At 30.7% G+C, this 16,516-nt stretch overlaps 1 long non-coding RNA gene across 1 annotated transcript; it reads right to left on the bottom strand.

Annotated features, from left to right (window-relative positions):
* Positions 1–13,370: 13,370 nt before the first annotated feature.
* On the bottom strand, positions 13,371–14,695 carry LOC145033397 (uncharacterized). Its single transcript, XR_013677520.1, has 2 exons — positions 14,379–14,695; positions 13,371–13,583 (listed from the first exon to the last, which is right to left on the bottom strand). It is a non-coding gene; the product is annotated as an uncharacterized LOC145033397 (long non-coding RNA).
* Between the last annotated feature and the right edge of the window lie 1,821 nt (positions 14,696–16,516).

Consider the following 16,516-nt stretch of genomic DNA (forward strand, 5'->3'; position numbering starts at 1 on the left):
ATATATATATATATATATATATATATATATATATATATATATATATATATATATATATATATATAGGTTCTATGGAAAACAAAAAATTCTAAAAATCATAAAAATGCATAAAAAAATATTTAGAGATCACAAATCTTTTTTTTTTTTATATTCTTAAAAATCGCAACTTTTTATATAATTTCGATGAAATTTTTTTTGAACAAAAAAATAATAAAAATGAATAAAATAACAAATAATAAATAATAAATAAAGCAAAGAACTTTAATCTTTGTTAATTATGTTCTATGAAGATGGTCTTTCGAGCTTTTAAAAAATTGCATAATTAGTCCTAACTCAAATATAATGACATTTCTTTTTTCTTTTTAATTTAATTTATTTAATTGTCCTTAATTAAAATGCATAAAATTAGATTTATTGCATGAAACCAAAACCTCCATATTTCGACCCATACGTACATTACTTCTTCTTCTTCTTCTTCTTCTTCTTCTTCTTCTTCTCTCTCTCTCTCTCTTTCTCTCTCTTGTCATTTCTTTCTCTATGTACATATTATCTTTCCTTCATTTAAACTTTTGTGCTCCTTGTAAAAATAAGATACGTTATTTTCCTTTATTAAAATTTGACATTGCAAGTTTGAGATTATGAAATCTACTAGACCAAAGCTTCGGCCACTCGTGTTCCTTGAATTTTTTTGAAAAGCTTAGATAAAACCACCATCTCTATTTTTTCTAACTCAATCCATGTATTACATCTTGATTAGAAACTATTTTTGTGAATATTAGAATGTAATACCTCATCAAGATCTAATATAAAGAACCAAGGAACATGAATTATGTGTCTTTTGGGGGGAGAAACTCACAGGTGCTACTGTGGAGAAAGTCATGGTAACAAGGGGAGAGAGGAGCAACACCAGTTGATGGTGGAAATTAGGGATTTTTTTTTAATCCTGAGGTGAAGTTGAAATTAAGGTAGTGATCAATTAGGATTTTTTGAAGGATATAGATGGTGGGGGTAAAGAACACATGTGGCCATCAATGAAGACTGTCGAAATTTATCATTAGTTAATGACACCATCATCATCATAAATGCAACATCCTGTTTTTAGGCCTAAACGTTTTGGGGATTTTTGTAAAATATTTAAAAAAAAATAAAATAAATAAATAAATGGAAAAGATAATGAATGATAAAAAAAATAGTAATCATAGTTTTATCGCTAGTTGATAATTGGAAAAAAATATATGTTTTTAGTGTTACGAAAAATCCCGTTTAGTAAGTATTGTAAAAATCGCTGAGTTAGCCGAATACTCCTTCTAGTACTCGCTACTCAGCCCCTTACCGAGGCGAGTTACAGAATCTTGAGTACTCCCCGATCTACCCCCTTACTGAACTGAGCAGTGGTGTAAAACCCAGTCAACTTAATGATTAATATGTATAATATACTTGAAAATTTATTATTTAATACACACATATGTGATTATTGCTACATATATATATATATATATATATATATATATATATCTTAAATTTTAACTAATTATTTACAAAGTGAGACCATTATGTGTTTTTCAGTTTTTGTGTATTCACATGTATCAAATTTTGTTATATATTTCAATCAACTTAAGATTTTAACTTATGATTTTTACATATATAAGTTCCCTAAAAATATTTCTACATGAATTACTGTATCTGAGTACTCATGAGTACTCGCTATTCGGTATTCGGCCGAATAGGTACCGAGTAACGAGTTCCACACCATTGCTTTTAGTGATGTAGTGTTTAATATTGTATACTTTCTATGGGGAAGGGCTTAATGTGGGTTGGGAGTTTACCAATTAAGTGTTAGGACTAATTTTGTATTTGAGTTGGGAGTTAACCAATTAAGTGTTAGGACTAATTTTGTATACTTTGTATGCTGAAGGACCTAATGTGAGGTATTCTTAAGTTATTAATTAGTTGGATCCACTTTGTATAGATATCTATAAGGAAGGTCATATGTTACCATTTCTTTAATGTCTTGAGCATTTAAGCCTCTTTCTCCTCCTTTCTTCTCCATTATGTTTCATCCATTACTCTCCTCTCCATTGAATGAAAATTCCTCTCGTTTCCTTGATGTTTTGAAGCTTAAAGTTCACGTTTGAAGCAATATTCAAATTCTTGCATTTAGAGGTAGCTTCATCTTCTCTTCCATTCTAATTTCTTGTTAGTGTGTGTGTGTGTTTATAAATGTCTAAATGTTATGTTCCATTTATGTTGTTCATATGAGTTTCGTCTTGTATTTTCATTCATAGAGTAATCTATGAGCTTTAACTAACAAATAATTGTAAGATTTGGAAGTTTGAGTTTGTTTGATGGTATTTTTTTGTAAATGCTTTATGTGTAATCCAAAATTCTTGGTTTAAATTAAGGATTCATCGTTTTTTATGTCAATCTAATGTATTTAGTTCATTATCCAGTGTCAGAATTACACTCCTACTATTATTTGGGCTTATTTGATTTTTGGTCACAATTTAGGGTTTTCTAAATCTAAGGGTTCTAGATCTAAAATCCATATATTATTTGGTGTTAATAAGTTTTGTTCATGTTAATCTTGAGGTTTAATCATTATTTTTGAGGTATTGTCGTTAATTCATATTTAGTATGATGTTTATAGTGTTTTTGATGAAGTTACTCTTCTTTAGAGTTCTTGTAATGGTGTAAGCTGAATATTAGTCAATGATTGAGTTCTAACCTTCCATGAATTCATTATTTTCTTACATTTTATGTTTCCAAAGCAATATTAGGTCATTTGGCTGCAATTTATCTTTTAGATATAGGTGATTTGGTACAAATTGAGCTTTATGTGCTCATGAACCTCCAAGGTGAAGTTTAAGTAATAATTTGTTGTTAGATGTTTATTCAAAGGAAACAAACCATTAGGGATCCTTTTGTATGTTTAGTTTAAGTGTTATAACCTTTGTATGAATCCCCTTGACTCAAAGAATTTGTTTTTAATTCATTTTCAAAGTTGGTTTTTTAAATGAGCAATTTAACCAAAAATTTGGTGTAGTATACGGAAACACAACGCATCTCTTTGTAGTGCATGACACATCATTGAATTTTTTTCCCATTTGTACATCGAGTCCACCTGGCTCGTCCGTGGGAGGCATAATAGAGCATGTCTCATTTTAATGTTTGTGTTTTGCTTATGATTTGATTCTAGATCCTTCCTTTGGTCTCCTTCGTTTTCCTTAACTTGTATTAGGATATTTAAAGAGCATTGTCAGCCTAGCATGATGCGTTGACCAATAGAACGATATATTAGTCTTTTGACAACCTTGTGATAACGATATTAGGTGTTGAGTTGGAAGCATAAGCTTGGTGAAGTGTAGAAGAGTGTGGTAGTGCAAGCATTAGACTACGGTGAGTTTACCTGGAGCATATGTCCCAAACTATAAACTTTCCCCTAAAAAGTTTTCACATGCTATTATTTTCAAAATATACTTGAATTGTTACAATGATCTTTCTATGCTTCTACACGCTCTGTATTTTCTATAAAAAGAAACTAGTTGAGTATTTCATACAAATTGATTTAGAAAATAAAAGAGTTTTCTTTAAAAGTTGAATTGAGGGTAAAAAGGATTTATGATGAAATATTGATAAGTTGTTTTGAAAATACTTTTTTAAACGAGATGTATGTTTTATGTTGATATGAGGTTTTATGAGGTTTTATGTTGTTTTTGTTGGATTAGTGTCTAAGTCCATAACTATTTTGGTATGTACTTGACCCGATGGTGCATGGTCCTTATGGGTTGCCTTCACCAAAGCAACTTGATAGGATGGATTATGGAGAGAAAGGATTAAATATGATTTATTAATATATTATGGGAATAATATATTAAAGGAGAAATCATATTGTTTAATTAATATTAGTCAATAATTAATTGGTAATTAGTTTTGTGACTAAAAGAGATTAAATAAACGTAAGGGACTGGAATTGTAATTATAAGATAATTGCAATTTGGGCCATGGATTGCCTTGTATTAAGGGATGGACGAATTCTAGTGGGAAACCCATAAGGAAATCTTCCATGGGCTTGATAAAAGGAGTCTATGGGTTGCTTAGGGCTTAAGCATCCAAATTAGGGTTTCCTTGTTAGATAACCCTAATAGCCCAACTATATAAAGACCCCTTAAGGCTCAAAAACGTGGCTAAGCTTCTTGTAAGGGTTTACACACGTTTTGGCAGCCTCCAACCTCTCTCCTCTTCATCCTCTTGCTTATGGTGTTTGTGAACCATTAGAGGAGTGACACTTGTAACTCTAAGCCTTCCAAAGTCAATACAAGGAGATTTGAGATTGTTATTGCTACATAACAATCAAGGTAACATTATAAACTCATTCTTATGTTAATATGATTACTTGTATGCTAGAATTATGGTTTATAGTCTTGGATTCAAAGCATGTACAATAGAGAAACCTAGATCCAAGCATTAGGGTTTGTATGAGCACATAGGATGTCTTATGACCAAAACCCATCAGTGGTATCAGCGCCTAGGATGGTTTCAATTGTACTGATGCATTGTATAACTGGAAAATTCGATTTTTTGGATTCTGGAGGCTGGACTCGCCGAGTCCATGCAGACTCGACGAGTCTGGACTCGTCGAGTCAATTCGTCAGATAATGCTTATCTCGGGATTTCTTGCTGTTTTTGCATATGGATAGTTACCTTATCATGTTAGATCAATATAAATCCGATTTTATGATATATATGACTATATTCTTGATCTAATTAAAGATAATTATCAATTAATAAGATAATTGTTTCCTTATAAGATAATTGATTAATTATTTTGAGTAAATTGATAAATTGTTTTGCAAGAAATCATTAAACAAATCAAATATGGATAATTATGTAATTAAATGTTAGTTTAGATTATTTGTTATTTGATCCTTGTTGTTATGAAAAGTTTCATATTTTCCCCTTTAGGTTTTATAGTTTAAATTTGAACCCAAAAGTTTTGAAGTTTTGAAATTTAAATAGTTAAAACCCTAATGTTTTGAAATGTTTCAAAATTTTCCCTCAAGTTTTGGAATTTAAAAGTTGATTAAAAGTTTAATTAGGAATGTTAAATTCTAAAACCCTAGTAATGTTTTGAAAAGTTCAAATCACACCCTTATGGTTTTATTAATTAATTAAGGAGTATAATTAAAAGAGGTTTAATAAATCCATAAGAGTTTAGGTTAACCATTTAATTGAATTAAAAGTGTAATTGTTAAAGTTAACCATATAGTATTTTAAAAGTATAAAATACACCCTATACTATATATAACATTAAAAGTCTAAGATTATATATATATATATATATATATATATATATATATATATATATATATATATATATATATATATGTATGAGTAAAAGTCAGTCTTACCGTTAGTAGGCCTCATTCACGAAGCTGGTCTATAAGGGGTGTTTAAGGAAATTGTCTATAAAATGGCGATTGAATGGGTATCCACTCTTACCCACCGCACTCTTGACTAGTGGAGGGTCGTTAGCCGAACGGGTAGGATATGACGAAACCTTCCATTATAAGTATAATGAAATACAAAGTAACTAAATGTTTTTCAAATTCCCAATCTTAGTTACTTAGGCAAAAGTGAATTGATGCAATTCCATGAAATTACACTTTGTGCCCTTGCGAAGACGTTAGTGGAGCGTGTGTGGTTTACCGGCACACTAAATGGTTCTAAGCAAAGGTAGCAAAGGGTGAATCAATGTTTGTCATAGTTCGGTGGAGCGTGTGTGGTTTACCGGCACATCGAATAGGTGATTGTAACATGTGAGGGCACCATGTAGTTTGCATGGTTATTCACACCCGCTTTGTGATCCTCGGCATCCCAGTCACAAACAAGAGGGGCATATCGAGATTTAAACATGCCATTGAAAGTTCAATGAATCTCAAAGGATCTAGGAGTTTTCATAGATTTAAAACTTAAATTTCTTTTTCGTTTTTCATGGTGGAAATTAGTGAATCGTCATTCACTTACCTTCAAATGTTCTTCAATTTGGGTTACGACATCCCTCTCCCGAGTTGTAGAATATTGTGTTGGGTCCTAGCCTTGGAATTTCATTTGGGTGATTTACCAAGGACTCAATCAATCAGCTAACTTGAATTCGTTTTTCTCCCGATGTCAAAGTTCGACAACTATGGTCTTCTCAAATCCCGTGGAACAAGCATTCCACATGAAGATGATATTCCACGATTCGATCGAGGAACAAGAAATCATGCTTCACTTCCTCCTCCTCCTCCAATTATTCTCCCTAACCCACAAGATTGTAAAATTGAAAGGTTCAATATCACTCAAGCCCTTTTGTCAAGTAAACATAAAGAGGGCAAGTCGGTGTGTGCACACGTCTTGGGGATGAAGTCACACATTGATAGATTAAGAATGATGGGATCCATTGTCGGTGAAGCAATGGCTGTTGATTGGGTTCTTCAGTCACTTCCTAACTCGTATAGTGAGTTCGTAAGAGAGTACTATATGATGAACCACGACGTGACACTTATAGATCTCACCTACATGCTTATTGCTGCTGAATCAACAATGGTTTGGCGCAATAGAAAAGCAAAGTTGATTGGTGAATCTACCTTCAAGACCTCTATGGATATAGACAATGGCAATGAAAGACATGCAATGATCGAAAAGTTTGATCATAAGAGAAAGGCGATGTCTGAGGTAGTTCCATGTGTCGTTCCAAAAGAGTCAGTTTGCTTTTATTGCCAAGAGAAGGGGCATTGGAGACGAAGTTGCCCTATTTACCTAAGAGATCTAAGAGATGGGAGAGTCAACAGTATGACTATGCTTTAGGTAAGAATCCACTATCTAACTCCATTAAGTTCTTATTCATTGATTCTTAATACATGATGTAATAAGATTGCATTTGAATGTTTTGAAGGATCGGTGAAAAGAAAGGAAGCTTGATAAGAGAGCAAGATGAATCTAATCACAAGAGATGGATCTCGATCTCATGGACTTGAAGATTGGATTTTGAGCTTAGATAGTTATGATAGAGTTGTTAGAAATTTTCTTTTTACATAGTTTTCAATAGATTTTGCATTGTAAGGACAAATGTTTTTCCGCTGCTTTTATAAATAAAATAAATTTTGTTTGACTTATTTATTTATTTGTTTACTTCCTTGCAATGAAATCGTTATGAAAAATAGATGTTTACATATTTCTACAACGAATGAATATGATTCTTAGTTATGTTATTTATGGAAAGTCAATAATTTACCAAATAGGGAGAGTTTCTCATCGCCCAAGTTTCAATTGGACAGAAACTTGGAATCATACAACCTGGTTGCACGATGAATGAGAAATTTCATATTTGGAAATTAGACTAATTCATTGACAAAGTGTCAAGTGAAGGACTATGAGATCGAGTACACAAATTTGTGTGTTGATCAAGTTCACCATAAGAGTAACAAAGATATTCGTCATGATTTACTAAAGGCTTAGTAAATATGATTACACTTACAAGATTAAGTGTAATTTTGAATTGATTAAAGGGTTTAGATCAATAGCAAAACGAATAAGAAGAATCAAGTAGGCAGAAAGATAAGAGTTTCTCCATTCTAAGAAGAAGGGAGAGTAGCTTTTATGCTTTATGATAGGTCTTAATGATTAACAACCATATCTCAATTGATCCTCTAAGTGAGTCTTGGTACAATTGTATGTCCAAGAAGAGGAATCAAAGATTGAAGAAATGGTCAAATCAAGAAGTCAATCATACTTCGTTCCAAAACAAGTCTTAAAGTCAAGATTGTGACATTGAGTGAATAGTATTAAGAAGGTTTATAACATTCATCAATTATGGAAAGTTGTGATGTCTTGGATAAGACAAAGACCAACTAAGACCAAAATTATGAAGTGTTTTGTTTTGATAAAAGCTACACTAACTCTTGAATATTTGTTTGTCAAGAAATGTTTTGATAAGAGAATCATATATGTCAAGGAGTCAGTGGGAGTCTTAATAGTCTTGAAAAGTTTCAAGAACAAATCAAATAAACCTTATCGATTATCACTAGCACACGAGTTGAAGTTTACAACCTATCATGAAGACATAATTTTGTTTCTGTGCTGCTCCAATTGAGTTATTTATGCATGTGAGTCCTATAAGTTCTCATTTTGAACGCATAAAAGGCAAGGCACCTTAATCAATGAAAGGTACATTGATAGGAAAAGGTGAGCTGCTTAACTACTTGGAAGACATGGTGGGTAGCTGTGCTACCATAAGGCAAGAAATCAAGATTAAGAAAGTTCGATCCATATGAGTTTGAATTTGTCGTAAACTTAGGTTTTTAACAAATTCACATGGATAGGAACACATACACCGTTTAAATCTAAGTGTCATAAGATTTCCTCCTTCATGAAAATGATTGTGAGAAAATGCTTTCACTAAGAAAAATTTTAAAAGATAGTGATTGTAAAATTGCATTATCGAATTCGATCATGGTTACGGCATCCCTTTCCATAATTTGAATTGTGAGGTTTGGCAATTAGTCTTAATTGTTAAGACACACATATGAACTATCTAAGGCAAAAGTGTATAAGTTCAAGAAGCCTTGATAAAAGATTATCAAAGCACTAAGTATTAGAAACATGAACTTTAGAAATTCAATAAGTATTGTTTTTCTGAAAGTTAATATGTTTATGAATACATGTCGAAGCTAGTGGGAGCATAAGTGTTATGTTTTATAATAATCATCATGATAGTGGGAGCATAAATGTTATGATTGTATGATTATTAAGGCACGTATTGCATATTTGCCAATATTAATTATAGAAAACAAGAGTCATACTTTGCAAAGTTGTAAGAGTTGAAAGGTTGTTTTGCTATAATTAAGGGAGAGAATATTATGCTTCATTTCAAATCTAAAGGATTAGGTTGAGAAATGTTAATAAACTTAGTCAAGGGTACATAGTGTGTTCTTAAAGTTTCGATTATGATTACGACATTCCTCTTCACAATTCGAATTTTGAGAACATAGCAAATAAAACATTATGCGTCGTGTCCCATACGCTTCGGGTATAGGATCGATTGCAAATGATTTAATGTTTAACCATTCTAAAATTTTCCAAATGTCTAGTGCATTTAGAGGGAAAAGGGACTAGAATCGGTTTTGACTAAAATAATTAAACAACTATCAAAGGACAATCCATAGTTCGATGAGGATTGGTTGCTTGTGAGTAGTTGGAAACATGGTATTGAATGGACCATATTGACATTATGATGAATAGAAAATATTCTATTAAAAAATAAGTTGTCATATGGAACATATGGAAGCGTGTCCATACTGGGAAGTAAATATTGAAAATTTATGACTAGATTAGAAACCTTTATGCAAAAGGATGTTCAAAGGAATGTACTTTGAGTGAGAGATATCATATCTAAGGAATTGTCTTGTAACAATCTCCGATAAAGGACTTTGTGATATCATTGGCAATAGTCTTTGTGACTTTGGTGCAGTGACATTACGAGAGAATCATTGCATAGGATGTTAGAATCTAGCATATTCTATAAGTAGCAAGAATTTGATATTCGTTCACTTATGAAAAAGGATTTGGAAGTTGTGAAATGAGAATGATTGGAAACGTGTTCAATGTGATCTATTTCACAAAGTAAGAACCATAGGTAAACATTGTGTGCATTCTAGGAGCATGGGACAAGTGTAATAATTCAAGTAACAAGTTGATTACCCGAAACGACAAATAATGAGTAATCGATATGGTGATAAATAAAACGTGTTTTGTTTATACTCAAAGGTTTGAGGCCATATGGGATTAGTATTATTCTTGTGTTTCACCTTGCATGTTTTGACTTCCAGAATAATTGAGTTTATTAAGAATAATCGAATTATTCGAACGAGGCACAGTCGTTCATATGTTGGAAGTAGATATGAATGAAGACTGTCGTGAATTGGTGTGTGGATTGTCTAGAAAAGTATTAGACATAAGCAAATGTTTGCTGCAACGTTCATGAGTGCTTATGAATATGATTTGAGCATTGGATTAAACCCACGCTCACTTGGATCACTATCTCGAGTGATTAGTGAGACGATAACATCTTATATTCTTGAAACCGAGATGTGTGAGTTGTATCTTGCTAATCGGTTGCACATTGATAATATGTAAACGCACTAGTAACTTGGTGTTATAAAACATATTGTTGTGTGTGATTTGGTTAGTGAGTGCAAGCAAGCGTTGTATCAAAGTTTATCCGTTCCTTTTATCCAAGGTAGGATAAAAGCGATATCTTTGGGCCCCTCGATGGTTTAGTGATGACAAACGTAAATGCTCGGCAGGGCTAGGGCTAATTTGATTTGTTCAATTAGTCTGTCGTCATAAATTAGAAATCGAGATATAGTACAAAGAGAATGATTAAAAATCATATCTCAGACGATATCTAGAATGGAGGAATATATGATCCATTATCTAAGGACACGCGTATCTGATAGGATCAGAGTTGACAGCGGCTTTGGAAAGCTACGATTGCAGATCGGGATCTGACGTCATACGCATAATAGTTATTAGAGTTATCCAAGTGGGAGATTGTTGGATTAGTGTCTAAGTCCATAACTATTTTGGTATGTACTTGACCCGATGGTGCATGGTTCTTTTGGGTTGCCTTCACCAAAGCAACTTGATAGGATGAATTATGGAGAGAAAGGATTAAATATGATTTATTAATATATTATGGGAATAATATATTAAAGGAGAAATCATATTGTTTAATTAATATTAGTCAATAATTAATTGGTAATTAGTTTTGTGACTAAAAGAGATTAATTAAACTTAAGGGACTGGAATTGTAATTATAAGATAATTGCAATTTGGGCCATGGATTGCCTTGTATTAAGGGATGGACGAATTCTAATGGGAAACCCATAAGGAAATCGTCCATGGGCTTGATAAAAGGAGTCTATGGGTTGCTTAGGGCTTAAGCATCCAAATTAGGGTTTCCTTGTTAGATAACCCTAATAGCCCAACTATATAAAGACCCCTTAAGGCTCAAAAACGTGGCTAAGCTTCTTGTAAGGGTTTACACATGTTTTGGCAGCCTCCAACCTCTCTCCTCTTCATCCTCTTGCTTATGGTGTTTGTGAACCATTAGAGGAGTGACACTTTTGACTCTAAGCCTTCCAAAGTCAATACAAGGAGATTTGAGATTGTTATTGCTACATAACAATCAAGGTAACATTATAAACTCATTCTTATGTTAATATGATTACTTGTATGCTAAAATTAGGGTTTATAGTCTTGGATTCAAAGTATGTACAATAGAGAAACCTAGATCCAAGCATTAGGGTTTGTATGAGCACATAGGATGTCTTATGACCAAAACCCATCAGTTTTATGATGAAATTATGCTTTATGATGAAATGTTGTTTTATGTTGAAATGATGTTTTATATTAAAATGATATTTTATGATTTGAGATATTAAATATGTTCATATATTCTAGGACGGCTGACCGTGTGAAATCCTCAGTATATCCATCCAGGATTGGTTGTTATGATGTATGATGACAACGAGTGATTCTAGAAAATCCTTGTTATGGACAAGAATGATAGCTACCCCTTGTATGGTGTTAATGTGATGGTACATGAATTCTTAGCCTATGATGTGGACTTGGGAGATGTTTTTTAATACACTCCTTCTTACACCCTCCTCATTAGTTGTGTATGGAATACACTCATCCATATTTAATTCCTAACCATCAAACTTTGTAAGAACATATTTCTTGAGAGAAACTTTTGTATTGGGGATAGCTACATGTTACATGACATTAATTTTGTTATTTTCCTATCTCTTTTTTTTTAACTAAACTTGGGTTTTGGGATAGTTATATGTTGCATGCTATTAATGTTGTTAGTTATTAATCTTATTTTTGAACTATGTTGATCTTTAATTTTGTTCAAATAAAAAATGTTACTTAAGATTGTTGGATATTTTGGAAGTTGATTTTGTGGGTCATAAACCCTTTAAACCTAATTTGGGTCATTAATACCTAACTATTTGAAATGGTGTTGTTTAATTTGGGTCAATAAATCTCAACTTATTTAAAATAGTTTTATTTATCTTTAGGGACTTTTAAATCGTAATACGTTGAAACAATGTTTGATAAGTTTTCGAGTAAGCTAGATTGCCATCTTTTTACTCAAAATGAATCCACATTATTATTCAGCCTAGGTAAATCCACTGCCTAACCTATTTTGACATATGCTTAGGTTGAAGATAGAGTTGAGAAGTATAAGACTTTAGCTTTGATTTTTAGAAGATCACAACTTATATGGTGAGCTTGAATTTATGTTTTAATACTTTTGTTGTTAACAACCTCGCTACTTTAACCTTAAAATTATTTATGTTTTGGGTCCAAACAAATTTTGATTTATAAGTTTTCTTAAAGGTGTTTTCAACTTGACCCTTGTGAGGTGTTTTATGGTAAACAACCATTAGACCACCATCATGCTGCCCCTTTGTTGTTGATGGCATGTCAACTTTGCTCCTCAATATCATTGTATCGTTCTTAGTTTCTCACCGTACTCAAATCATGGTGGTGGTGTGTAGTGGATGGTTATCAATAAGGAAAATAGGAGTAAGAAGAGAAATAATGAAACAAGTACCAAGGGAACATGGAGAAGGATGGAGTGAGGGTGGGTAGAGGTTTATTTATATTCTCATTTTTAATAACTAAGTTTATTTTTAAAAAGGATAACAAAAGTATATAAAAGTATGACACGTTATTTTATGTACATTAGAGGTCATTCATGTAAGTTTTAGAAACTAAAGGGATAATTCGTATAAGTTTAAATTCCGCAGGGAGCATTTATATAAAAAAGTATGATCAAAAGTTGTGGCTTTTCTAAACCATAGGCACAAATATATATATATATATATATATATATATATATATATATATATATATATATATATATAGTCAGGTTATTTTGTTTTTAATAACTATTGTGTGTCAGAATGCACGGATATGGACCATTGGATGGAATATAATCAAAGATCATGATCTTAGGGTCTATGATAGTAGAATAGGATAACATGTACCATATAATCACACAAGTAATTCCTTTATTTTTAAAAAGGAAATTATCGGATTTTTAGGGATAAGTAATTCCTTTATTTTTAAAAATCTGAATATTTTAAATTAATTCAAAATTAAAAATCCGATTTTATTTTGTCAGAATGATAGAATGTTAACCATAAACTAGTAAATATATTTTTTGATTTTATTTTGTCAGAATGACAGAATGCCAACCATAAACTAGTAAATACATTATGAAAGAATACACAAAATCGATTCTTGAACTAATAATATACCAAATAATTACATTGTATGATTGTGATTCATTGAATAATAACAAACATTCTGAAAGAATAACAAGTATAATTCTTAAAAAATAACAACATTCTTAAACAATGAGTGTGATCATTCTTTAATTCATTCTTCAAGCCTTTCCCATCAGGTCTTCAAGTCATTTCTATCAAAAATTCATTGCCAAGTAATTCGTAGTGATACACTTGTAACAACTGCACATTAAACATACAAATAATTAACTACAATTCTATCAGAATACAACAATAATATTCTTACAGAATAAACTATTCTTGCAGAATGGTTTTGAATATTCTTATAGAATTTGTATCATCAAGAATATACAACTGTAGTTAAAATGTCTCTTGCTTCATCTTCAGAATCTTTAGCTTCAGCCTCCATCTCCAGCTTATAACCATTGTAGTTATAATGAAAAAGCAACCAACATTTTATTTCTAATTCATCTATTTTATTAACTCCGTAAAAGGGAAGACATGGATGGTTTAACCATCAGTAAGATCCATTCACAATGTGATCAGGTGTAATTTCCTATAATATAACAAAATATCAACTAATTTTATGTCATTTGAAATAAAGAACAACTTAATCAAGTCAAATGACTATTCTCAAATTCATAATTAATATGAGAGTTAGATAATTATATGGATGGAATCATGTTTGTATTGAATGTGCAAAAAATTCCATTATAAACTTCGAATTTGAAAATCTATGCCTTTGTGATGGTGTGCTTCTTCAGTTTCTTCAAAAAAAAAAAATTAGTAAGAGTCTTACCAATTCAATCATCATCTCCATCCATCAAGTATTCTTTATGATGGTAATACATAAAGGAAAAACCAAAAAAACACCAAAACAATATATCGTATCGAAGGAATAAGGAATAATCGTTTGTAGAAACTGAAAAAGGTCGAATCTCTATGGAGGGTGTGCATACAGAAACTGATATTGGAAATTGGAAGAAGGAAAATTCGGTTAAACAAACATCTAATTACCTGGACATCATCTAATTACCCCGGTAGTACATTAAACCTGATGAACACTGGTACCTCCGATTTCGATTGTGTTGCAGGTAGCCTCCAATCTGAATCCAAAATAAAATTGAATAGAGAAAGAAGAAACCTACAAAAGCGTCTCACCTGAATCCCCTCTTCGTATGCAACTATTTACAAAACACCCAAAACAAATTAGAAACAACAGGAAAGCAAAATGTGGCTTGAGTCGAGGTTAACAAAGAGATACACAAATCGATTGAGACACACATATAAAATGGAAAGAAGTACGTGAAGATGAATTCCAGAAAAAGAGAAAAAGAATCGGCTAGCGTTTTTTTCAACAGATTTTGACTTTGACATCCCATATTTAAAAGAATAATAAACAACATATTAATTATCTACCATTAATAAATATACAAAGATTACTATAATACACTTAAATGATTTATTTAATTATTTATTTTTTCCTAAATTCCTATTGGTGCATTCATACACACAATAGTTGCTATAAACATTTGAACCTAGCTCTCTCTTTCTCTTTCTCTCTCTCTCTCTCTCTCTCTCTCTATATATATATATATATATATATATATATATATATATATATATATATATATATATATATATATATATATATATCCTAACTCCATTTTAATGGTAAATATATAATATTTATTTATTTATTTTTGTTTTTTTTAATTAACAAGAAAATGGAGGATTTAGTTTAGAAAAAAAAAAAAAAGTATATTTAATAGAAAATTTGATAGTTTTCTTAATCATAAGTTTATGAACGTAAGGATATTTGATTTTGATTATCTCCAAACCAGATTTTAACAAATTTTTGTATGACATATGAATTTAAAAAAAAGATAAATAATATTATTTAAACGGTCCATACCAACTCGCTTTAAGGCTCACATGGTATGAATCATTAACAATATTTTGGATGAGCTAAAAATTGAACATTGAATCTACTGTGTGAAATTTCGCTCCTCATCCTCTCGACACTTATCACGAAGTCTGAAATATAGATTTACAGTATAACCATTTACGGATTTTAATAATCTAGATTTTTTAAAATTCAGTTTCAGGTTAGTTTATATGAAATATGTTTTTTTTTTTTTACAAATAAATCTAACTATTTTGACTAATGAAATAGTTGTAAAAATAAAAAATAAATACTGAAAAAAATAATTATTGTATTAATCTGAAAAAGTTAGAAACATAATCTAAATTATAACAAAAAAAGATTTCAAACCAATGAAATTGTTCTGAAAATCTTTCAAGAAAATCGAAAAAAAAAACGAAATTTAATTGTGAAATACCCGAAAAATAATCCAATAATAAAAACAAAAATTAAAATAGTCTTTTAAGTACAAACCTAAGTAGTTGATTTAATAATTATCAATTTATAAAAGAATAATCAAAATAAATAAATATAACGATTTAAATGTGACTAACGTTTTTTTTTTTTTTTCAGAAAAGTGGAGGTTTATAGGGTCCCTATATGTATACAGACTTTTTTTTTTTTTTTTTTGACTACTTTTCTTAGAATTGTCATTTTCGTAAATAACATTTTTTTTAACAAATTTGTCAAAGAGATAAGTATTCATTTTAATTTCTTTTGTTGGTGCTAAAATAATATTTTTGTAGGGGCATGCCAAAGGAACACAAGTTGTCAATGTCGGCAAAAATCAACAACCCCAACTAACATATCCACTATATTCTTTTTAGATAATCCACATAATTTTATGTTTTTTTTAATAAATTGATAAAAAAAAATAATTTTTCTTTCATTTTCACCTTTATATTACTTATAGAGAAATGACGAATTGTTATTTTCATTCGATATACAATATATATATATATATATATATATATATATATATATATATATATATATATATATATATATATATATATATATATATATATATAGAGAGAGAGAGAAATGAGATATAAACTCCTACTTCTATGGAAAGACTATGTGGACTATTCACTATTTTACTCATTTAATATTACACATTTTTAATATTCTCTAATATCCTCCGACAAGCTCAAGGGCGGGAAGGACTTGGAGCTTGGAACGTAGAAAAAAAAAACTCGACTTTTGCCCAATGGTTTCGTGAAAATGTCTG

This window comes from Lactuca saligna, chromosome 3 (assembly GCF_052625555.1).
Source record: "Lactuca saligna cultivar CGN05327 chromosome 3, ASM5262555v1, whole genome shotgun sequence".
Lineage (NCBI taxonomy): Eukaryota > Viridiplantae > Streptophyta > Magnoliopsida > Asterales > Asteraceae > Lactuca > Lactuca saligna.